General features: G+C 42.3%; 1 protein-coding gene across 23 annotated transcripts in view; it reads right to left on the bottom strand.

The window, feature by feature from the left end:
- The window catches only part of cac (calcium voltage-gated channel subunit cacophony), a 248,293-nt gene that overhangs the window by 87,369 nt on the left and 137,824 nt on the right, over positions 1 to 23,100 (bottom strand). The gene's annotated exons all lie outside the window — the stretch shown is intronic.

Below are 23,100 nucleotides of genomic sequence, written 5' to 3'. Positions count from 1 at the left end.
CGATAGGGTTCCAGGTAACGATTGGGTCTAGGGAACAGTCGTGAACGGCGATCATCCTCGAATTTTCCCGATTCAATGGCCGATCCTCGGAAACGTGTCGGCCGTTAATGGCCGTCGCGAGCATGCGACGCGCTAATTGACTGCATTAGCCGCGGAGACTTTCGCAACGCGGATCCCCGTCCTCGCGGGAAAGTGCAATCAGCCCGGACCGGTAATGCAATAATTCGCGGCGAGGATCGCCTTCCGTTGCGCCGTTGCATCGAAGAGTATCGCCGGGAAATTGGGTCCTATTCAGCGGACCTTGATTCTCTATTCAACCGCGACCCGCCTTTAAGAATGTCGGGCACGTTTGCGAGACTGTACAGACGAGTTTTCCAGGCCGTTTAGGCGGAGAGGAGAACGCTCTCTCTCTCTCTTTCTCTCTCGTTTTTTAGCCTCTCCTCTCCTCGCTGGCGCAGCAGAATTCCGTGCGTACGGGAGAAAGGACACCGGCTTCTCTTTGGTTGCACCGCGGCTCCGCGGTTTTCGTCGTTCTAAAAATAAAAAGGAAGCCTTTGCTGCTGAATTTGCAGAACGCGCCGCGGAATATGTTCTTGATCGATCGACGCCGCATTCGCGAGGATGTTCCAGGGAACCCTCTCAAGTGCTCTTTAAATTCTTTTGAGAACGCCACGCGGACCACGAGCCCCCGATCCCTTTCATTCCGGCCGTGTAACGAGAATAATCGAATAATGCACGATTTTTAATGGCGAACTTCCGCCGTGGCCGATCGAACATCTCCGTTTCGACAACCTACTGCCTCGCTCCCTCGGCTTTTCCCCCTTTCTGGGACGCCTCTTTCCCGGAATTATCGGGCTCCCTTCAATTATCGTATCCTTCCGATGGATCCGTGGACTCGCGAGCCTCCGGAAAATTTTAACGAACGCTTCCAAGTGACTTCGATCTTGCGATCGATGAACCCTTTGAGAACGAATGTCGAGATAAAGAACGGGCGAGCAGGTAATTCGACGATGTACCTCACCAAACGTCGACAATATATACTAGGTGTCCCAAAAATGTCTCGCAATTTGGAAATGGCGGGTTCCCCGGATCATTTGAAGCAACTTCTTCCTTTGCAAAAATGTTCTCCGAGGCACCGTTAACGAGTTATTAACGAAAAACAGTGACCAATAAGAATCGAGTACGGCTGACGCGAGGCGGCCCAGCCAACCGGCGCACGAAGCCCAGTTCCGCTCATTGGCTCGGTCGCTCTCGCGCCGGCTGAGCTCGCCTCTCATTGGTCACTGTTTTTCGTTGATAACTCGTTAACGGTGCCTCGGAGAAAATTTTTGCAAAGGGAAAAGTTGTTTCTAATGACCTGAGGAACCCGCCACTTTTGGATTGCGAGACACACACACACACACACACACACACACATATATATATATTATTTCTCCCGTTATTTCAGTTTAGTTTCTAATGCTTAACGTATGGTTAACCTCTTGCCGCACCATTTTCTTCGCAGCTGCAATGATTAGAAGTTTTTCGATTGTAATAATTTTGAAGAAGAAAGAAGACAATTCATATTTATTGTATGCCTGCGTTTAGTCGAATGCTTAAATATCAAGCATTCAAGATAACAGAATCTTATTTCGACATAAAAAAACCGGAATAATGTTCACACTTAACAGAAACTTCCGAGAAATCCCCATCACGTGCCAAACTCGTCAAAGTATGGCAAATGCATAATCACATCGCGCGAGCTCAGAGGTAGCCGATAAGTAGACAGATTAAATCGCATAATCAGATCGTCAACAGAAAGACAACGCCACGATCTTCGAACGTTACACCGAGAAGCCTTCGACACGTGGTCCAGTGTCCCGGGAACACATTTTTGGCGCTCAAAAAATCACGGTTTCGGCGAATCAATAAAAACAAACGGGAAATTCTACGGACTCCGGCGGACACGTGGCGATGAAAACGACTGCGTCTAGAAGATGGAACAGGACGAAGGGGTCACGGTGCTAGTAATTTTCAGAGGCGCCGTGCAAATTGCAGGGAGCCCGAAGTCCCGCGTCTTGTAATTCCCGCGGTGTGGCAATTCCAGTCGACGAGCGTTCGTCGCCGATTCCGACATGGAAAATGAGAAGGAGAACGCGTCGTAGAGAAGAAACACGTGTGATTAGTCGAATCGGAGTGTATCAGTCCTCGAGAGGCACGTGTCCGCGTTCTATTCCTGCGTTCTTTTCTCGCGACGGAACCCCTCCTCCGGCTATTTCCGATTTCCTGCGACGTTCGAGCAGCGAAACGAGCTCCTGTAAACCGTGGAAAAATTCGTTCGAACGTCTGCGAAGACGTTCGACAGAATCTGAAACGGGTAGCTGGAAAAATTCTGAAACTCGAACCAATTATAGCAGAGCTCGTTGGAAAGTTCCAGAACCAAGGAAAGAAAGAACAGTTGTTGCAGTTGCGGCGGTCGTTCGTAAGAGGTCTACGAGGCCCTGGAAGACGACGGTTGCAGTCGCGATAGAATTTTCGTCCGTTGAAACACCCGGGTGACGGGGCGCGGGGTGCAGCTCGGGTGCAAGAAAGTTGCAGCCGCGTACGAACGGAGCAACAGCGGGGGAATCGCGTGGCTGAGGGGACGGGGGGAGCGGGGGCTGATGGTTGCGCGAACACAGCCACGTTCTCAGAAGCTTTGTTAAACGGTCGAGGAACACGAATCGGGAGCGAGCTGCTCGAGCCTCGGATTGCCGAGCCGTCCGCTTTCGCCTCGGCCGAGCCGCTCTGAATTATTAAGATCGAGGCGGGAATAATTGATAGGAGCACGGCCCGCGGCTGCTAGATCGATAGTACTCTCGAAAATGAGCGTGCACGGACCGCGTGACCGGTCGATCCGACGACGCAACACGCGCGACCGGTCGCTGCGACCCGACCGATGCGTTTCTCCTTTCGCGGTCGCCACGACGATTGTTAGCGCAGCAACAGGTACAGCGATTTCTGCAGCCTTCGACGAATCACGCTTCCGAGAAGTGCTCCTCTCGCAGGAGCATGCGCGCCGATTCGCGTTCGCCGTGAACAAACTGGCGACGAGATGAAAGGCGAGTCGAATTAACGCTGAAACGAGCCGGTTAACATCACCGGTTGCATAGTTTTTATTTGAACGTTGTTGAGACTGGAGAGACTGTTTCGTAGGAAATGATCGAATCGATGCCTTATCGAGGCATATTTTGTGATCAAAGTGGCGAGAAGTCTGAATAAGGCGTAAACAATGAAAGTGATCTTTATCTTCGATCCTGAAACAATCGCTTTATATTTTTCGGCATAAGAAACATTGTTCGGATATTGTTGTAATATCTAATAATAATATGTAATATGTAAGATATGTCACATATATATTATTATTATATATAATATATTATTCATTAATATATATCAATGTATTATTATTATATTAATATTATATATAATATATTATTCATTAATATATATCAATGGATTATTATTATTATTATACTAATATTATATATAATATATTATTTATTAATATATATCACCATATTATTATTATATTAATATTATATAATAATATATTATTTATTAATATATATATATATCAATGTATTATTATTATACTAATATTATATATAATATATTATTTATTAATATATATCAATGTATTATTATTATATTAATATTATATATAATATATTATATTCATTAATATATATCAATGTATTATTATTACATCAATATTCTATATAATATTATACATAATCATATCATATAATATATAACCACAATATTTCAGTATTCGTTTACAGAGACGAATGAAGAATTGTTTATGTTTAAATGGTTCCGATGCAACATTTTTCGGTATCGCGAATATTTGAATTCAGTTCGGAATTCGCGGGAAGATCGACAGAAAACCCGAGCGAAGATCGATCAACGAACCCAAAAAGCGGATCACGGATCTCCACTGGCGAAAGGATTGAATCAGGCTGCGCCCGTCCGAGTTCAGTGGAATCGGTCGGTCGATGGTCAGACAGTCGCGCGCCGACCTCCTCCTAATTGTATCGTCGCGAGAATCGAGAACGGGACCCCGATCATTGATTGCCACTGATTCCGGAAGACGAAGTATCGCGGCGCCGGATTCGGCAAATCAGAGCCGAGCGAATGAAAACGAAGCCGGATCGCGCGCTTCTAAGCGCGATAATAATTGGCCTTCGATTACGGATCAACGACCAACCAGGCGGCCGCGGTCGAAGGATCTTCGATTTCTTCTACGAGAAAGAATTCCACGACGGTTTTTCTTCTATCGCAGGACATTCAAGAAGATTTGGTGACGATTTCATTTTAATGCTTCCACGAATGGGAACGTAGCGACGATTCCACGAGACGCAAAATGTAGGTAGCATGAGTCAAGATAAAATCAACATAGGATCATTCTTTTCATTATTTGTGCGTTTGATGCATGATTTGGCTATCCGAGCAAAGTGTTTTTTAATCGTTTAGCTGTATTCTTTTTAGAAGTATACTCGGTGTAATACCGAGTGTTGGCATTTCTTCGTGACGAGTATACTCGTCAAAACACAGCTAACTGGTTAAGAAACTTTAAGAAACTTTGATATTGTTCATTGAAATATATGTTTTATAAGTGTTGTGTTTAAAGAAAATACGAAGAAAATCAAACTTTATGCAGTATAATTATAGCGACTTTCGAACGTTTCGAAGTGATTGCAACAGCTAACTGGTGAACATACTGTAATAATAATATAAAGAAGTGCTAATTAACATAGCTGTGAATGTAACTATTATATATATATATATATATATTATATTATATTTATTATAATAATAATTATATATATTATATAATATATATAATATATATAATAGTATAATAATATAATAATATATAGTATAATATATATAATAGTATATATAATATATATAATTATTATAATATAATAATTATATAATATATATTATATAACAATTACATTCACAGCTACGTTGATTAGCACTCCTTTGTCACTAACAATTTCCCTAACATAACCAGACAATTTTTGCCTCTTATATTTCCTCATTTAGGTCAATTCCTAGATTTCGATACCAAAAGAATCAAAGTTTATTTCCACTTAGAAGAAATTAATAATATATAATATAATATTTTTACCTGTCTTGTTGTTCTAATTACGATCTAAGCGCTCGATCAGAATCGCAGAAATTCCGAGAAAACGTTTCACCGTGACGCGAGAATAAAATCAGTACAAGATTTATAAAAAAGACAAAATTACCTCCGTAACCTCGCAAACCTCGTTAAAACATTTAACCGCATTAAAACGATCGCAATAAAAATCGAGTTTCAAGCTCGGCAAATAAAATTTCGTTATCCATGAATGACCGACGCTTCGAAGCGTTAAAAAAGAAAATTCGCAAAAATTCGGCGAAAATTGACTCGTCCTAGAAATCATTCCCCTTTCGAGCAACGCACAAACCAAAAAGTCCCGTCCCGAATTTTCGAAGATCTCGAACGCGATTTCGGGCTGCTCCATAGGGCCCCATGGGGTGGATCATCGGGGCGCGCCTTTCAGCCGTGTAGATTAGCGTCTATTCGCGGCAACTGGGACGGCACTTAAAAGTTTATTATGGCTCATCAGTTATCGACGATACTTCTCGAGAGTTATTAATATCTTTCGAGAAATCAATATGAAAGACGTGACGCCGCGCGCTCCACAACGGCACAAGCCCACCTCCTCCTCCTCCCCTCTCTCCCTCCCCCCCTTGAAAATTGTTCTATCGGTGTGCATGATTCTCGCGTTAACCTTTTCAGAAGTCGTTTAGTCAGCCACTACACTCCTTGCTCCTTCGGCCGAGCTCCAGGAATTTCTCGACTCGACGCGAGGCGAAACGAAACGAGAAAGCGAGAGAGAGAGAGAGAGAAACAGAGAAAGGGAACATCTTGACATTCTTCCGTCTGCGACACGGCTGCATTATCATCGTCCTCCGCTGCTGATAAGGATGCGCGCAGGGTTTCGCCGGGCGAGCCAGCCACCTGCAGGCTCCGCACGCGACCAGCGCGATCCGTTGCTGCCGAAACGAGCCGCCCCTGCCTCTGCCACCCTGCCTCCGGCACCCTGATAGATACCGCAACAGTCCGCGCACGCGTACAGTTTACGAGCGAAAATCAAACTGCGTTGCGACCAGCCTCCTCTCGCGAGTCAATCCTCCCCGAGAACCGTCGGACGCGTTCTCGCGAAAAAAAAACGTTCTTACGTTCACGCGAAAAACTCGAATTCGAACAGAGCCATGGCATTTCTCAGAGATCAAAGAAAGCGACGACATAACTCGTCCTTAACCCTTTCGGTACGAGCGCGCTGTCAGTCGTGGCACTCCCATTGTACGGGGTGCCGCGCCGAAAATGCGCACATAGTGCAGTGGGTCGGTCCACTTTTGTACGAAGATTTTCTTAAGCAATAACTGTGCTTAGGCCGTTTCCACAGCTTTTGTTTCCTGTAAACATTCCGTGAAGGGCCTACGATATGTTAAAATCTACGAACAAGTTTCGAACGAAAATGTAACCTGAAATTTTGTAAATCAATTCAGATCGAACGACGATTATACCTGCAGCTGTTTTTTTCGGAATCCTTGTAAGAAAAGACTTTATTAGAATAATTTCTAATATGGCGGAAATATGGCTCGCACGAATGCCAGATGTGTTCGGTACTTGTCCATACCGGTCATCGAATGGATGCCGGTATACAGGAAGTCCTAAAATTATGGTATTTCTGGGAAATGAGGGGTTCCTGGGGTCATTTGTAGCAACTTTCTCCTCAGCGAAAATGTTCTACGATGCCTCGTTCACGAGTTATTAAGGAAAAATACTGAGCAATCAAAGACGAGCTCGGTTGGCGCGAGGCATCCGAGCCAGTCAGCGGATCCGGGCTTCGCGCGCTCGTTGGCTCGGCCGCCTCGCGCCAATCGAGCTCGCCTCTCATTGGTCACTGTTTTTCGTCGATAACTCGTGAACGAAGCCTCGCAGAATATTTTCGCTAAGGAAAAAGTTGCTTCAAATGATCTCGGGAACCCCACGTTTCCCGGAAATACCATAATTTTCGAACACCCTGTATATCCGGCGCTCGGCCACACAGGCGACCAGATGGATGCCGGATATATCCGGCGCTCGTACCGAAAGGGTTAAACAATGATAATGATAATTTCTACTGAGCATAATCTTGCGTTCCGGACAGGAACGGTCTGTCGTTGAACCGCGGAGCGGGGAAGACGCGTCGAGGAGGAATCAAGAGGGCAAGACAGCGAGCTGCCCGGTTCGAGAACGGCAGCAATTGGCGGCTAAGCCGTAAGGCACACACAGAGAGCACTCGAGTGTTCCGGTGGTGCCGCCGCCCTGAGCCAGCGGCTCGCAAGCTCGAGCAGAGCTAAACCGCCGAGCCGAATCGCAGAGCTGGCTCTCGGCCGAGTGTCTGCGCTGGACAACCGGTAAATCTTCAGCTGCGCGCGTTCTGCCTCGTCTCTCTCTCTCTCTCTCTCTCTCTCTCTCTCTCCAAGCGATTAATCAGCCCGATCAGCCGGTTCGCTCGCTCATTCGCTCGTTATGGTCCGCCGATTCCGTAGAGATCAGCTCGCCAGAGATAAGCCAGGCCTTTCCTCGTCCGAACTCTCGACGGAGAATTAGTCCGAGCACAGAACTCTCCTGACTGGCTGTCCGGAATCTTCGCTAGTTTGTAATCCAATTGGTGATCCAACCGGCGGAACTGCTCTTTGTTTTTCGCAGTGAACCGCGTTACGTACCGTTCGCCGCGGCCAGAGATCCTCGACAGGGCCGACCGAACGACGCCGAGGAGGCTGCCGTGTCGAACGACCATCGTGTCGGCACGCGAACCTGATCGCACCCTGATGCCAGCAGCCGGCGTTCACCATGGACGAGGGACGGGTCCGAGGTACGCGGCCGTGGACCCACGGCGACCGTCCGATAAAACGGATAGGGCGTCTCCCGGCGGCCCGGGTCCGTCGCGACGCCGATCGTTACCCGAAAAGCCGGCTAATGTCGCCCTCTAAATGCGCGAAACGATCTTGCCAAAAATCACCGAGCGCCGAGAGTCCGGCGAGGCGAGCGTCGAGGCGCCCATCCGTCCGACACCGACCGCCTCTCTCTCTCTCATTCTCTGGATATCTCTCTCTCTCTCTCATTCTCTCTGGCTATCTCTCTCTCTCTCTCATTCTCGGGCTATATATCTCTCTCTCTCATTCTCTGGCTATCTCTCTCTCTCTCTCTCTCTCTCTCATTCTCTGGTTGTCTCTCTCATTCTCTGGCTATCTCTCTCTCTCTTTCTCTCATTCTCTGGCTATCTCTCTCTCTCTCTTTCATTCTCTGGCTATCTCTCTCTTTCCCTCTCATTCTCTGGATAAATATATATATATATATATATATATATTTCTCTCTCTCTCTTTCTCATTCTCTAGCTATCTCCCTCTCTCTCTTTCTCATTCTCTAGCTATCTCTCTCTCTCTCTCTCTCTCTCTGTCTCTGTCTAGCTATCCGTCTATCTGTATTTCTCGTTGTATCTCCGTCTCTCTCTCGGTCCGATACTCTTCGCTGGCATCCGTACGATATCGAGGCTACCCCGTCGGCCGACGTTGCGGAGCCATCGTGCACGAGAGAGAGAGAGAGAGACAGAGCGGGGCAGCAGGAGGGAGGGAGGAGCGGGAGAGAGGGGGAGAGAGAGATAGGAGGGCGGCGAGGGGTGGATTCCCGGTGACGTCACCACACCGCCATTTTGCCCGATGACGTCAACCGAGCCACGACCACTACGACCGCGACTACCGGCTGCCTGCCTGCCTGCCTGCCTCTGCTACCTCTCTGCTACCACTATGCTACCTCTCCGCTGCCTCTGGGTGCCTCTGGGTGCCTCTGGTTGCCTCTGGCTCTGCCTCGCTGACTACCGCCGCCTGCGCGCATCAGGACACCTTCGCCCCGCTTTCCACGGGCTTCACTGTTCGAGCGACCCGCTTCTATGGGAACCCACTGTTAACGCTTTAACCGCCCTAGCTTTATTAATAGGCTTTCCAGAGCCCGTACGCAGCCCGCGGTAACTCTCTGCTCCCGATTTTTCGACGCCGGGCAATTAAAATCTTCGCGATTTTGATACCGCGCGCGGCGGTCGACGCGGTATTTCTTGTTCGCGCGGCGAACGTTCGCGTCGATTTATTCTCGTATGGAAATTAATTCGATTTGAAATCGATGGAAAATCGTAATACGGCAGGATACCGACGCGACGGAGAGCCGGTGCTTCGAATGTTTGCGTAAAATGAGTCTCTCGCGGCGCAGAGGCCTCCCCTCTGTTATCGATTCGATGTTTACACCTTTTTACGTGTTATGTTACGTTCGATGTTATTTATAAGATTTTTTTATTCGACCGGGATATCGTACCGAGAACGGTGAATTTCAGCAAACAGATCGAACACAGAAATTAACGGTCTAACAAAAATCGGTCTAGCAGATAGTTTTTTCATTTAACACTTGTGATGTGATTTAATCGCGAAGGTACATCGACGATGTGTTTTGTCTGTTATAATCGTTATTGTTTTTACCGAGGCGAATCGTGTCGGCTAACGTAAAGGACATCTCGTAAAGAGAGAACATATTTTATACCTTGTTTAATTAAATGAAAGTTCTAATTGAAAGTTCTGAGTGAAAGTACAAACAGTGAAAAGTTTCGAAGTTATTCCTATAACTAAATATAATTCGATAGCGAATAGCAAACCACCGACCAGGATTCTGCTCGACGAAAAGCAACGAGCTATTTTTCAACGGTGTCGTTTGCGCTGTTCGCTCGATACCAAGCTAAATCGGTAACGCGAAACTTCAGCGAGTGCGTCGATAGATTTAATCTGAATGAACTGTATCATGCACGGTACGATGCATCCAGATATTGTAGGTTCACGTTTTACGGAAAGTAGAACCGGCTGGTCATGGACAGACGAAGTCGGCGTGAACTCGGTTTACAGTCAAATCTGATTTTGAGCGGTCTTTTCTATGCGACTTTTTTGTGCGATTTATTTTGTGCCGTCAATATCGACCGCATAAAAACAGGTTCGACTGTATTTCGTTAACAGATCAAATAGATATATTTCTATAATTTCGATAATTTTATATATATAATTTCTCTCTAATTGACGCTGAGATTGCGCGCAAAAATGAACAATTTGGGAAGAGGAGATACGATTATTCAAGCCTCGCGGCTCGTTTTCATAGTTGTTGACGATCGGCAATTATAAAAACGAGAGCTGCGAGGCACGACACGAGAAAAATCGTGTCGCCTCTTCTCAAATTGTCCATTTTCATCTTCAAGCTGAACGACAATTGGGGAGAATTGTGAATCGTTTGTGACTCGATGGACGAGCTTCGGCGTCGAGAATCAATTAACCCTTTGACTGCGATCTGTTCTAAGTCGAAGCGCTTCGCGTGAGCGGCATACGGCTCGCAGATGCGATCGCTGAGAACTGAATATCATTTCGCCTAGTATAAACCTAGTATAAACCTTCGGCGACATACTAACGCATTATAATATAGTACACATCGCTATTATTATACTTTGCCTACTCCAAAACGAATCCAAAGATTATTTATTTTCAGTATATATATAATACTATATATAATACATATATATAATATATAATATTAATATATTATTATATATTATATGATATATATAATATGTAATAATAATATATTATTATATATTATATAATATATATATAATAATATAATACTATATTGATAAGATAATATATATATTATCTTACAATTATTATTTATAATTTTTAGTCCATTTAGTCCATTCTCAGACCACAGTCTAAACTAGCTTAAACGAATCCAAAGATTTTTATTTTCAGTATATATATATATATATATATATATATATATATATATATATATATATATAATTAATTATATGTATATATATATACATTATCTCACAATTATATTATTTATAATTTTTATACATTATTTTCAGTCTACAGTCTAAACTAGCTTCCACCAGACGCACGTATGCGTCCATAGGCGACACCGATGGTCTTCGCTGCACGCGTGTATACGCGCCCATAGCAGTCAAAGGGTTGGGAAACGCTTCTGGCACGAAACGATTCCACGGTCGCTTCCCGTCACGCCGGTGCACGTTCGAATAATTTTTTCACGAGGCTCGAAAGCTCGGGGGTCGTTTAACCGCCTCGTAAGTCGTCGGAGAGCACGATCCTAGACCTTCGAAGGTTCGCGCGCACCTCTCCCACCGGCCCCGCGTGTTTCCGCCCGCGCAACCTCTTCTCTCTCTCTCTCTCTCTCTCTCTCTCCCTGCACCGCCGACGTGGGTGTATACCCGATTATCCGACCTGCATCCGTAGGCAATGCGTGGATTTAGGTCGAGACGCGTAGGCGCGGGGACATTCGGTGCACACGATGCGGCGGCTGTCCGTCTTCCAGACCTATTGCACCCTCTTAACCCCTGGACAGCTCCTACTTTATAGCAGATTAGGGGCTGCTTGCTAGATCGGGCGTTCTTTAGTGGATTAACCCTTTGGATACAGATTTATTTGAGTTTATTTGAATTTATTTTATTTATTTAAATCTATTTTATTTATTTTATTTATTTGAATCTATTTTGTTTATTTGAATTTATATTTTATTCACTTGAATTTATTTGAATTTATTTTATTTACTTGAATTTATTTTATTTATTTGAATTTCTTTGAATTTATTTTCTTTATTTTCTCTATTTTCTCTATTTTCTCTATTTTCTTTATGTTCTTTACATTCTTTATTTTTTCTATTTTCTCTATTTTCTCTATTTTCTTTATGTTCTTTATATTCTTTATTTTTTCTATTTTCTCTATTTCCTCTATTTTCTTTATGTTCTTTATTTTCTTCATTTAATTTATTTTCTTCATTTTATTAATTTAACTTATTTAATTTATTTTATTTATTTAATTTCGTCCCAGTTTGAACGACGAATTAGACTCGTCGACCGTAACTTAGGCGAAACAAATGCACCGGTCTGAGTCGTCGAGCGTACCCAAGGGGCTGGGGAGGGCTCTTAAATAAATGAATCGCTGTTTGATCGATCGAGCGCTCTTTTGGTAGAACGAAAAATCAAAGGGTCTGCGGAGGAAATTCGGAAAACGGGGCGCGCCCGGTTGTCGACGTAGAAGTTGAAAGCAACGAGGCCAGTCGGAACTTTTCAGCTCGGTTTTTAAACTGAGGGCAGGCGCGCGGTCGAGCGTGCGCTCGATAACACAATTGAACCCCGGCGATTATTAAATCCGGGCGCGAGGCAATTCTATCGAGGATGAATCGTTAGTTCTCTCTAAGGCCAAGAGTGTTTGGACCTGTTTCGGAACCGGGGTCTGGGTATATATATATATTTAATGCGAGACAGCTGTCAGGATCGCGAGTGTCGGCGGTCCCGAGGAGGTTAATGATTCGGTTAGTCCCCGCGCGGGGGGAATGCGGTTCGATCGATCGGCGAAAATCGTATCGACGGATCCTATCGGCCGGTGATCATCGTCGCGATAGCGCATCCAATTTCGCGGGCTTAATGGAAACCTTTTCGCGACCGGTGGATCGCGGTGTCACTGGCTCGGCGTGCATCTCTGCCGTTCGAGTTCTCTTTGGTGAGAGGGAGAGAGAGAGAGAGAGAAAGAGAGAGAGAGAGGAAGAGAGCGAGTGCGAGAGGAAGAGCGCGAGTGCGAGAGAGAGCGAGTGCGAGAGAGAGTGAGAGGAAGAAAGCGAGTGCGAGAGAGAGCGAGAGGAAGAAAGCGAGTGCGAGAGAGAGCGAGAGGGAGAGCGCGAGTGCGAGAGAGAGCGAGAGGGAGAGCGCGAGTGCGAGAGAGAGCGAGTGCGAGAGAGAGCGAGTGCGAGAGAGAGTGAGAGGAAGAAAGCGAGTGCGAGAGAGAGCGAGAGGAAGAGCGCGAGGGAGGAAGCGAGAGCTAGAGAAAGAGAGAAAGAGCGAGAGTTAGTGAGAGCGAGAGGAAGAGAGAGACCGCGAGAAAGCGCGAAACAGCGCGAGAGAAAGCGCGAGAGAGAGCACGAACAAGAGCAAACGCGAATAGAGAGATAAGAAAATGCCGGACGATACGTCCTCTCCGGTGGCCATCGTGGCGGCTCGTTGAAAATGCAAGTGGGACACGTGGATCGCAAGGAGGACACGTGGATTGCGAGCTCGGCAATAAATTAGCCATTAAGAGCCACCGAGGAACGAGAACACCGCCCGTAATCGCTCCCGTCGTCGTCGTCGTCGTCGTCGTCGCGAGAGAATTCATTTTCCACCTTGCAAAAATCTATAAACTGTGCCTCTGGTAACAGCATCGACGTCTTTACCTAAAATATCCTATCTACAAATTTGCCATTTTTAAGGATACTTTAAAATGTATTTCGAACACCGCGTGCCTTTCTCACCTTTCAAGCGAAGCTAGAATATTCCATATACTTCATAGAGTTTCCAATGTAATTCCATTTATTCGTCGTTCACTTATATAAAAATGGAATTATTCATTTAAAAGCTTCATTTCTTTAATGCGGTGCTAGGACAATCTAACTGAGAAGGGGTCGTTGGAGTATCCTAAAATTGGAGTATCCTTGAATTCTAAATGTTAGATTATATGTTCTATGATTGATCGTAAAAATCGCATAAAATCGGGACCATTTGTTTCACGATGGAAGAACAGAGAAAACAAGATTTGTCGATCACCTTCTCGCGCATCTTTGTTTCAAGTTGTCCTAAAAATTCACTTCTGTTTCGATTAATCTGCACGCGATATAAGTTTAGAATGATCTTTTTCGTAAGCAAACGAATGATGATGCTAAGAGTGACGTTTCAAGAATTAAAGTAACATTAACGCAAAGCTAATTACGTTTTATTCATATTGTACCAGAGAAAACAATTTTGCGGACAATCCAACGGATTCCGACAATAAACTTCTGCTTATTTAACAGACAGACAGTAATACAAAAATTTAGCTTTCACGCATGCATTCTTTACGCATTGCTTTCCGCCGACACGGCAGTGAAAATAATAACAGATGAGAATTAAGAGCAAATATTAACACTTAGCCAACCGAATGGGGAGACTTCCCCGCTTTAAATTCAGTCGATTGGTGACCGAATGTATGATCAATGAAAAATTAAAAATGACTGCTTCATTTTATTAAGATCTGCAAGAAGTACGAATGCTGAGAAAGTAAAATTGATGCCGTATAAGTTTGCTTCGTAATTTTTGTTTAATCGAATGAAATATTGGGTTGGCAACTAAGTAATGGCCGATTTCAGTTATAGATGTCTCTCACTCCCATTTTTATGATATCCGTAAATGTTATATTATAAAATTATTATTATTATTATTATGTTATTTTTTATTATCCGTGAATGTTAGCAACTGGACAAATTGAATGCAGCGATCAAGGAAAAACGACCAGAATTGGTCGATCGTAAAGGTGTCATTTTCCAGCAGGACAATGCCAGGCCGCACACGTCTTTGTCCACTCGGCAAAAATTGATGGATATTGCTTGGGAATCGATGTTACACCCACCATATAGCCCCGATCTCGCGCCATCGGATTACCACTTATTTCGATCCCTGGACAACTCCCTTCGTGGTAAAACTTTTAACGACGACGACGCTGTAAAATCTCACTTAACTCAGTCTTTGGCCGAAAAGGACCAGACTTTCTACGAGCGTGGAATTTTCAAGCTGTCAGAGGGACGGCAAAAGGTCATCGAACAAAATGGAAAATACATTACAGATTAAACTTCGTTCCAAGTAAAAACAAAACTTTTTATTTCATTGAACAAATCGGCAATTACTTAGTTGCCAACCCAATATTTTAATTTTACGAAACATTTCTGAGGTTTCTAGCGCGGTCGTGGAAGTGTTGATGACAGTGTTGGTCCATCGACGAATAGAAAATCGAACTGAAAACTGACCAGATAGGCCACGCAACTATTTTGTTTAGAAATAGATGCAGCGAAAGGCGAGAGGTAGTCGACACCGGAGTTTTGTAATCGCAAGGCCGTCGTCTCGTTCAGCAGCGATCGGCGGGGCGAGTTTTCGTGGAAAATCGGCCGACGGTATAACCGGAGGTATAACTACGAGACCGAGGGGGAAGATCGATCGACGTATTATCGACAGTTCGACTGCCGCGCGCGGCTTGGAACGCTTTCAATTCGCTCCCGCTCGAACACCTTCGCCGGATTGATTTCGCTCGGCCGTACGTCACACGCTTCGTTCTCGGGCTCTCCGGACTCCGATAGCCTTGCAGTTACTATATTATAACGAGATTCACCTGTCCCTGTAACCGCGAACGCTTCGTTTCTCCCCCCCCCCCCCTCACCGAAAATGCACAGGTAACTCGGCCATCGAGAAATTCAGGATGCTCGAGTCAGCGTAAGAAGAAAAAGAGAGAAGAAAATCTAACGCGCGTGTATCCTGTAACAGGCACGATCGATTCTCGCTGTCGAGTCACCGAAATGATCGGAACAATCTGGCGTATTTTACCGCGAACAGTTTCGTTCTCCAGCTGGAGCAACGATTTTTCCAGCGAACGTAACGATCGGCGATTTTCGCGCCGTCGAAAGGGAGAAAATGTTGTCTCCCTGTGAGAAACGCTCCACTTTTTCGCTCTTTGAATCTATTTCGTTTTCCGAATCTTTTGTGTTTTTTCTTTTTTTTTTACAGCTATTTGTATTGTACGTTTCTATATTTTTACAGCTGAAACGTGACAAACGAACGACGAAGAGCGGGTTACGATTATTGAACTGCGCGAAGGCGATGACGAAAAGGAATTCAGTTATTATTATTATTATTAGTATTATTGATGGTAAAAGATGCCCCGTCGATTGTTCAAGTCGACGAAAGAGTTCACAGCAGCTTGGAAATCATTTTTAAAAGATGCTTCGAAAACGTGTCGAAGCAGAAAGAGGACATTTTTAACGCTTCGTGTAAAATTTGAGTGGTAAATTTTGCGATTAATATGTTCGCCGAACTGGTAAAATATACAGAATACTAATTATAGTATTGTTATTATTTCTTTATATTTATAATTATTATTTCTTCTTCTTCTTATTTTTTTTTTCTTATTATTATTTCTTTATATTTATAATTATTATTTCTTCTTCTTATTTTTTTGTCTTATTATTATTTCTTTATATTTATAATTATTATTTCTTCTTCTTCTTATTTTTTTTTCTTATTATTATTTCTTTATATTTATAATTATTATTATTTATTAATTTTTAATTCTTCTTCTTCTTATTTTTCTTATTATTATTTCTTCTTCTTCTTCTTATTATTATTTCTTATTATTATATATCTTTATGTTTATAATAATTATTATTTTTCTTATTATTATCCCTTTATATTTATCATCCTCACATCCTTACATCTCCTTACATCCAAATCAGCCGAATCAAATTTTCCACCCGGTACATTTCCAACGGGTTCGTTCGTCGACGTCGAGGACGACGACAACGCGCGAGCGATTCCGCGAAAGAAATATCCATCGGCCGACAACGACCGAGCCCTCGAAAACGGTCGCCGCATCGTTCGATTATTATTTCTCGATCGGGCGGGAGAGAGGGTGGGGGGAGAGAACCCTTGTTCCGTTGAATAAAAAATAGGTCGACGTTGCTCGATCTCTCGACGCTCGCGTTCGAGGAGTAAATAATAGAGCGGAGCCGCCCAGTCCGGAAGGGATTGAATCGGGACGAGCTTCGGGAGATACGAGGGAGAAGGGTTGGGCGGGGGGGGGGGGGGGGAGACGGGGAACAGATCGAGATCGCGGACAGGATCCTCCGGGCCAGGACGCGAGGAGTCGGTTAGCACACGTTGACTTCCATGTCGGCCGTATATGCGGCTGACACAATTTCCCTGTCCCTCTTCAACAATTCATTTCCCTCGGAACGCGTTAGAGATACCTGGCTAAATTTTACACGTTACATACATGAATATCACCCGCCGATTATTTGTTCGTCGTGGAAAGGCCGCGCGACGTCGCGGGTCCTTCGCTCCGACCTCGGCGAAAAGTATGCGAACCTAATCGTGCGCTCTCTCTCTCTCTCTCTCTCTCTCCGATGTTCTTGTCCGTTGTCAACGATAAGTATGAGGGCATACAATGAGTATGTAACGCCGCGCATAACCATGAACTGTGGTTAAAAATACATATGGCGAGATGGATTGGTCCTTCGAATTTAGAAATTTCTGTTGCATTGTAAACTTTAGTGGAAATTACTGTAATAATCTTCCATTATTTTTATTTTATTATTATAATAATATATGTATATATATATAATTACTTTAATATAATATAATATAATATAATATAATATAATATAATATAATATAATATAATATAATATAATATAATATAATATAATATAATTATTTTTTATTAATTTTTTTCACCTTTCCTAACCATGAACTATGGTTAAAAATAAATATGGCAAGATGGATTGGTCCTTCGAATTTAGAAATTTCTGTTGCAATGTAAACTTTAGTGGAAATTACTGTAATAATCTTTCATTATTTTTATTTTATTATTATAATGATATAATATAATATTTATATATATAATATATATATAATTATTTTAATATAATATAATATAATATAATTATTTTTTATTAATTTCTTTCATCTTCCCTAACCATGAACTATGGTTAAAAATAAATATGGCGAGATGGATTGGTCCTTCGAATTTAGAAATTTCTGTTGCATTGTAAACTCTAGTGGAAATTACTGTAATAATCTTTCATTATTTTTATTTTATTATTATTATAATATAATATATATAATTATTTTAATATAATATAATATAATATAATTACTTTTTATTAATTTCTTTCATCTTTCCTAGCCGTGAACTATGGTTAAAAATAAATATGGCGAGATGGATTGGTCCTTTGAATTTAGAAATTTCTGTTGCATTGTAAACTTTAGTGGAATTTACTGTAATAATCTTTCATTTTCGAATTCAATTTCTCTAACGCGATGCTAAAGGGAGAACCAAAGAACGAGAGTAAAAAATTCCACGGAATTTTAAACGTCTAGTTTTGTTCGAACAAAAGTGTTATTTTATGTATTTGTTATATTTTATTTTCACTGGTACCCGAACGTATCGTTTAACAGTACCGTATAAATAAATATACCTCGAGAACAGGAAAAGTAATATTTATATCGCGATTTTATTTTTTTATACGTGGACACGAAATTGATCCCTTAAACCAGGGATGTCAAACTCAAAAGCTAACTTGGGCCAAATAAACAATGCTTAACTTTAGGTGGGCCGCAAAAAAAGATCAATGTTCATAGAAACAAATATTTTTATTTTGACTAGTACATTGTAATAAACATATATAAAGTTAAATTATTGTTTACGTCCTGATACTTGACGTCTCTTCTCTGATACTATCTTTCCTATTTCGGGAGAAATTTTATTGGCCGAGACTACTTTCAAAATTTCTAATTCACATTTCCATTTTATTTTTACTTTGCGCCGGATATATTGACTGGGCCGCAAAAACGTTCATCTTGGGCCCCGAGTTTGACACCCCTGCCTTAAACCAACCTTTTGGTACCTTGAGTGTCCCAGAGTTAACCTTTTCGAAGCTACTAGTTTCAGTAGCTACTAGTTATTTATTTATAAAATCATTTATTACTATTATTATTATTATTATTTCTACCTTGTCAAATCTGTGCTCACTAAATAACGCGAATATTCGTAGTACCAAAAATCGTCCGAATTTCTAAAACGAATCGTCCCTGAGAAGGTGAACCGTCTTCGAAGTCGTGGGATTTCTACTTTTTAAGGGTGGTTAAACGAACGATTCGACTGTCGCAGGGCCTTCGGGGTCGGTGTTTCCGTCCGTCAAAGGGCACGCGAGCTCGCGATCCGACCGGATCACGCACGCGTGCACGCAGATCGACGTACTCGTGGCCGGCGTGCACGTAAACGTACAGCCAGCCACCCTCGCCGCCCCCAACGTCTGCGCGATCGCGAGCTGCCCCGGCGGGTGGGGGGAGAGGGGTTGGACGGTGAAAACGAAACGGATGTACATACACGTATCCGTCGCACACGTGTACGGCTGACGTAACCCCGGTTTCTGGGGGCAAATAGACCGAAAGGTAATTTCGCCGGGGCATGTAGGCGGTTATTATGGCTAGGCGGCTCTCTCTCTCTCTCTCTCTCCGCCCCTCCCGCGCCGCCGCCTCGCCCCTTGCGACCGCCGTACCGTCGGGCCGGGCCGCGTTACACACGGGTTTAATGCGCAGACAATGCTATTAGCGCTATTTATGGTGCCTTAGCTCCGTATTAGGCCCGTCCGTACAGCCTTGGCTATTCTAATTGCGCCCCGCGCGCCGCCCTCTTCCATATCCCCGCCCCTCTGGCTCGAGGGGACCGCCCCGCGCCGAATTCTCTCGAACGATTAGCCACACTCGCACTGAACTAGGCGCGTGTCTTTCTCTTTTTCCTTTTCTATTGTCGCCGCGCGATCCCCGTTCGCCGGTTTTCTAGCGGCGCGTAGCCCCGTGTCTAACGGGAATTGATTTAGTAATTGTGGTTTAGGGGTTGGACGAGTATCCAGGCGGCCGCGCGCGGCTATACCTACGGAAAATAAGTAGGGCGAAGCTAAGGGTGGACGAGTCGGGTGAATATCGCGCCCCGTTGTCGTTTCACCAGTTTCCTCGGGCGACCGGCTTTAAATCGATCCTTCTCTCTCTCGCTCTTTCTCTCTCTCTCTCTCTTGGCTTTCTCTTTCGCTATATTCTGTCCGTTGGACGCGCTTAGCGCGCCGAGAGCATTTTCCACGTAAGAGACATTTTCCAGCTTTGACAAATTCGTCGGGCATGTCGACGGTTCTTTTATTTTGCCGATGTTTTAGAAGCGGGCGACGTTAACTGATCGCTGGTGGTTATAATAATAATGTTTGTTTACGGGCTAGAGCACTCTTTGGTTGACACTAGATTCACGGGACCCGACAAAATGGCGGGTCGCTAATTTTTTGATTTACGATTATTCGTATCGTAAAGATATATTTATCGGTTATTTCTTCAATTTTATTATTTGTAAATTGAATACATAAATTAAACTGATAATATTTATATATTTATTTATATATTAGTATATTATATATTTATATATTTACTTATATATTAGTATATTATATATTTATATATTTATTTATATATTAGTATATTATATATTTATATATTTACTTATATATTAGTATATTATATATTTATATATTTATTTATATATTAGTATATTATATATTTATATATTTACTTATATATTAGTATATTATATATTTATATATTTATTTATATATTAGTATATTATATATTTATATATTTACTTATATATTAGTATATTATATATTTATATATTTATTTATATATTAGTATATTATATATTTACATATTTATTTATATATTAGTATATTATATATTTACATATTTATTTATATATTAGTATATTATATATTTATATATTTATTTATATATTAGTATATTATATATTTACATATTTATTTATATATTAGTATATTATATATTTACATATTTATTTATATATTAGTATATTATATATTTATATATTTATTTATATATTAATATATTATACGTTTATGTATTTTTGAAAATCAGGATAGATATTTTATTGTTACCTTTATAAGCTAATATGAAACAGCTGTTTTTCAGACCCCGTAAATCTAGCGTTAACAATATAGGCAACAAGAGTATACAAATTAATATTGTCCTTTGAGATCGTTTCACAATAATAGTTAAATAATCTTAAATACATCGACGGATCGCCGATGGTCAATATATGTGGTCTGCACGTTTAGATTGGTTTCGGCGATTGTTTGTCGTTCATTGTGCTCATGGCCGATGGCACAGCTCAGATTCGACGAAGAAAAGAGACCTCGTTGCAGCTGACGTTGAGAATACTGTCTCTATCGAACGGATTTTAACTCCGATCTTTCTGGGAGATGATTAAATCGATTAACCAGTTCGTAGAAAATAAGTATAAAACTATATAAGATCGTCGGGCGATTGGTGATCTCGATTAGTATGACCTGTCGCATTACCAAAGCCTGGACGAAACGCGAAGAAGGCACCGAAAGAAGTCAATTCTAAAGTCTATGAAAAAGTGAGAATAAAAAATTGCCAGAATAATGGTAATTGGTAATTTCGATCATTATAAATCCGCCATGTTGCCGCAGTCTGCAACGAAAGCAAATAGGACACCGAAAGAAATCAATCTAGAGTCTACCAAAAAGTGGGAATAAAAAATTGCCAAAAAATGATCAAACAATTGGTAATTTCGATCATTATAAATCCGTCATGTTGCCGCAGTGTGGAACGAAAGCAAATAGGACACCGAAAGAAATCAATCTAGATTCTACCAAAAAGTGGGAATAAAAAATTGCCAAAAAATGATCAAACAATTGGTAATTTCGATCATTATAAACCCGCCATGTCGCCGCAGTTTACAACCAAAGCAAATAGGACACCGAAAGAAATCAATCTAGAGTCAATCAAAAAGTGGGAATAAAAAACTGCCGGTAGATTATCAAACAATTAGTAATTTCGATCATTATAAACCCGATATGTCGCCGCAGTCTACAACGAAACTAAATAGAACACCGAAAGAAATCAATCTAGAGTCAATCAAAAAGTGGGAATAAAAAACTGCCGGAAGATTATCAAACAATTAGTAATTTCGATCATTATAAACCCGATATGTCGCCGCAGTCTGCAACGAAAGCAAATAGGACACCGAAAGGAATCAACCTAGAGTCAATCAAAAAGTGGGAATAAAAAATTGCCAGAAAATGAACAAACAATTAATTGGTAATTTCGATCATTACAAACCCGCCATGTTGCCGCAGTCTGCAACGAAACTAAATAGAACACCGAAATAAATCAATCGATGATCTGCCCCGAAAAGCTTTCAGAAATCGTTTCGGACGATCGTCGAACGATCCGCGATATCGATTACCAGGATCCGTCGTATTTTATCCACGTGATCTGTAACGGGAACGCTAATGGACGTCGCGGAGGCGAAAGCGAGTCGAGGCGGCCGCGGGTTCGCGAGCACGGAGGCGCATGGAGGTCGAAGACATGGATTTCTTTTTAACGCGCCGCTTGTCGCTGCCACTATAAACGGCTGCGTCTGAACGCATGCGTTTTAACACGTTGCGTCGGCGCGGCGTCGACGTCGGCGTCGGCGTCGCGTCGGTCGGTCGGCAACGATCAGCCGACCGAATCACGGTCCCCGACTTCTCGACCGCTCGGCGTAAAGTCGATCGAAAACGCGACCGCCAAGCCTGGCCTCTCTGCCTCCGCTCCGCCCGCCGCGGGCCTAAAATCCGCCGATGTTTCCGCGCGATTCCGGACCGAATTTTCCGAAAACTTCTCGACGGCCACGTACAGAGAAGATAAACCGCCGAGCTGGCCGTCGCCGCGGCACGGGATTCGCCGGATAAAACGGGACACGTTATTGAATCCCGAACTTTGACCCCCGATGGCCCGTCCAGATCCCGATATCGCCTGCCTCGCGCGGATAAAACGCTTGAAATTAACCGGGGAAAACTCGTTGCTCCTGTCCTCGGCCATTTAATGGGGCACTTAAACGTTTTTAATAGGAATCTTCTGCATTTTCGTGTACAATGTTAAATTAATTCCGCCCCCCCTCCCCTAAATATTAATGTTATTAATTTCTTTTTAATCGTGTTCTGTTGTCGTCTTACGTTGTTGTGTAAAATTGGAACGTTGGGCTTAATTTATTCTTATATATATCTTATATATAACATATTCCTTAATAAATAAATAAATAAATAAATAATAATAATAATAGTAATAATATTAGTAGTAATAATAATAATAATAATAATAATAATAATAATAATAGTAATAGTAATAGTAATAGTAATAGTAATAGTAATAGTAATAGTAATAGTAATAGTAATAGTAATATTAATAATAATAATAATGGTAATAATAATAATAATAGTAATAGTAATAGTAATAGTAATAGTAATAGTAA

Source organism: Megalopta genalis, chromosome 1 (assembly GCF_051020955.1).
Source record: "Megalopta genalis isolate 19385.01 chromosome 1, iyMegGena1_principal, whole genome shotgun sequence".
In the NCBI taxonomy this organism is placed as follows: Eukaryota; Metazoa; Arthropoda; class Insecta; order Hymenoptera; family Halictidae; genus Megalopta; species Megalopta genalis.
This window is presented reverse-complemented; position numbering and strand designations above follow the sequence as displayed.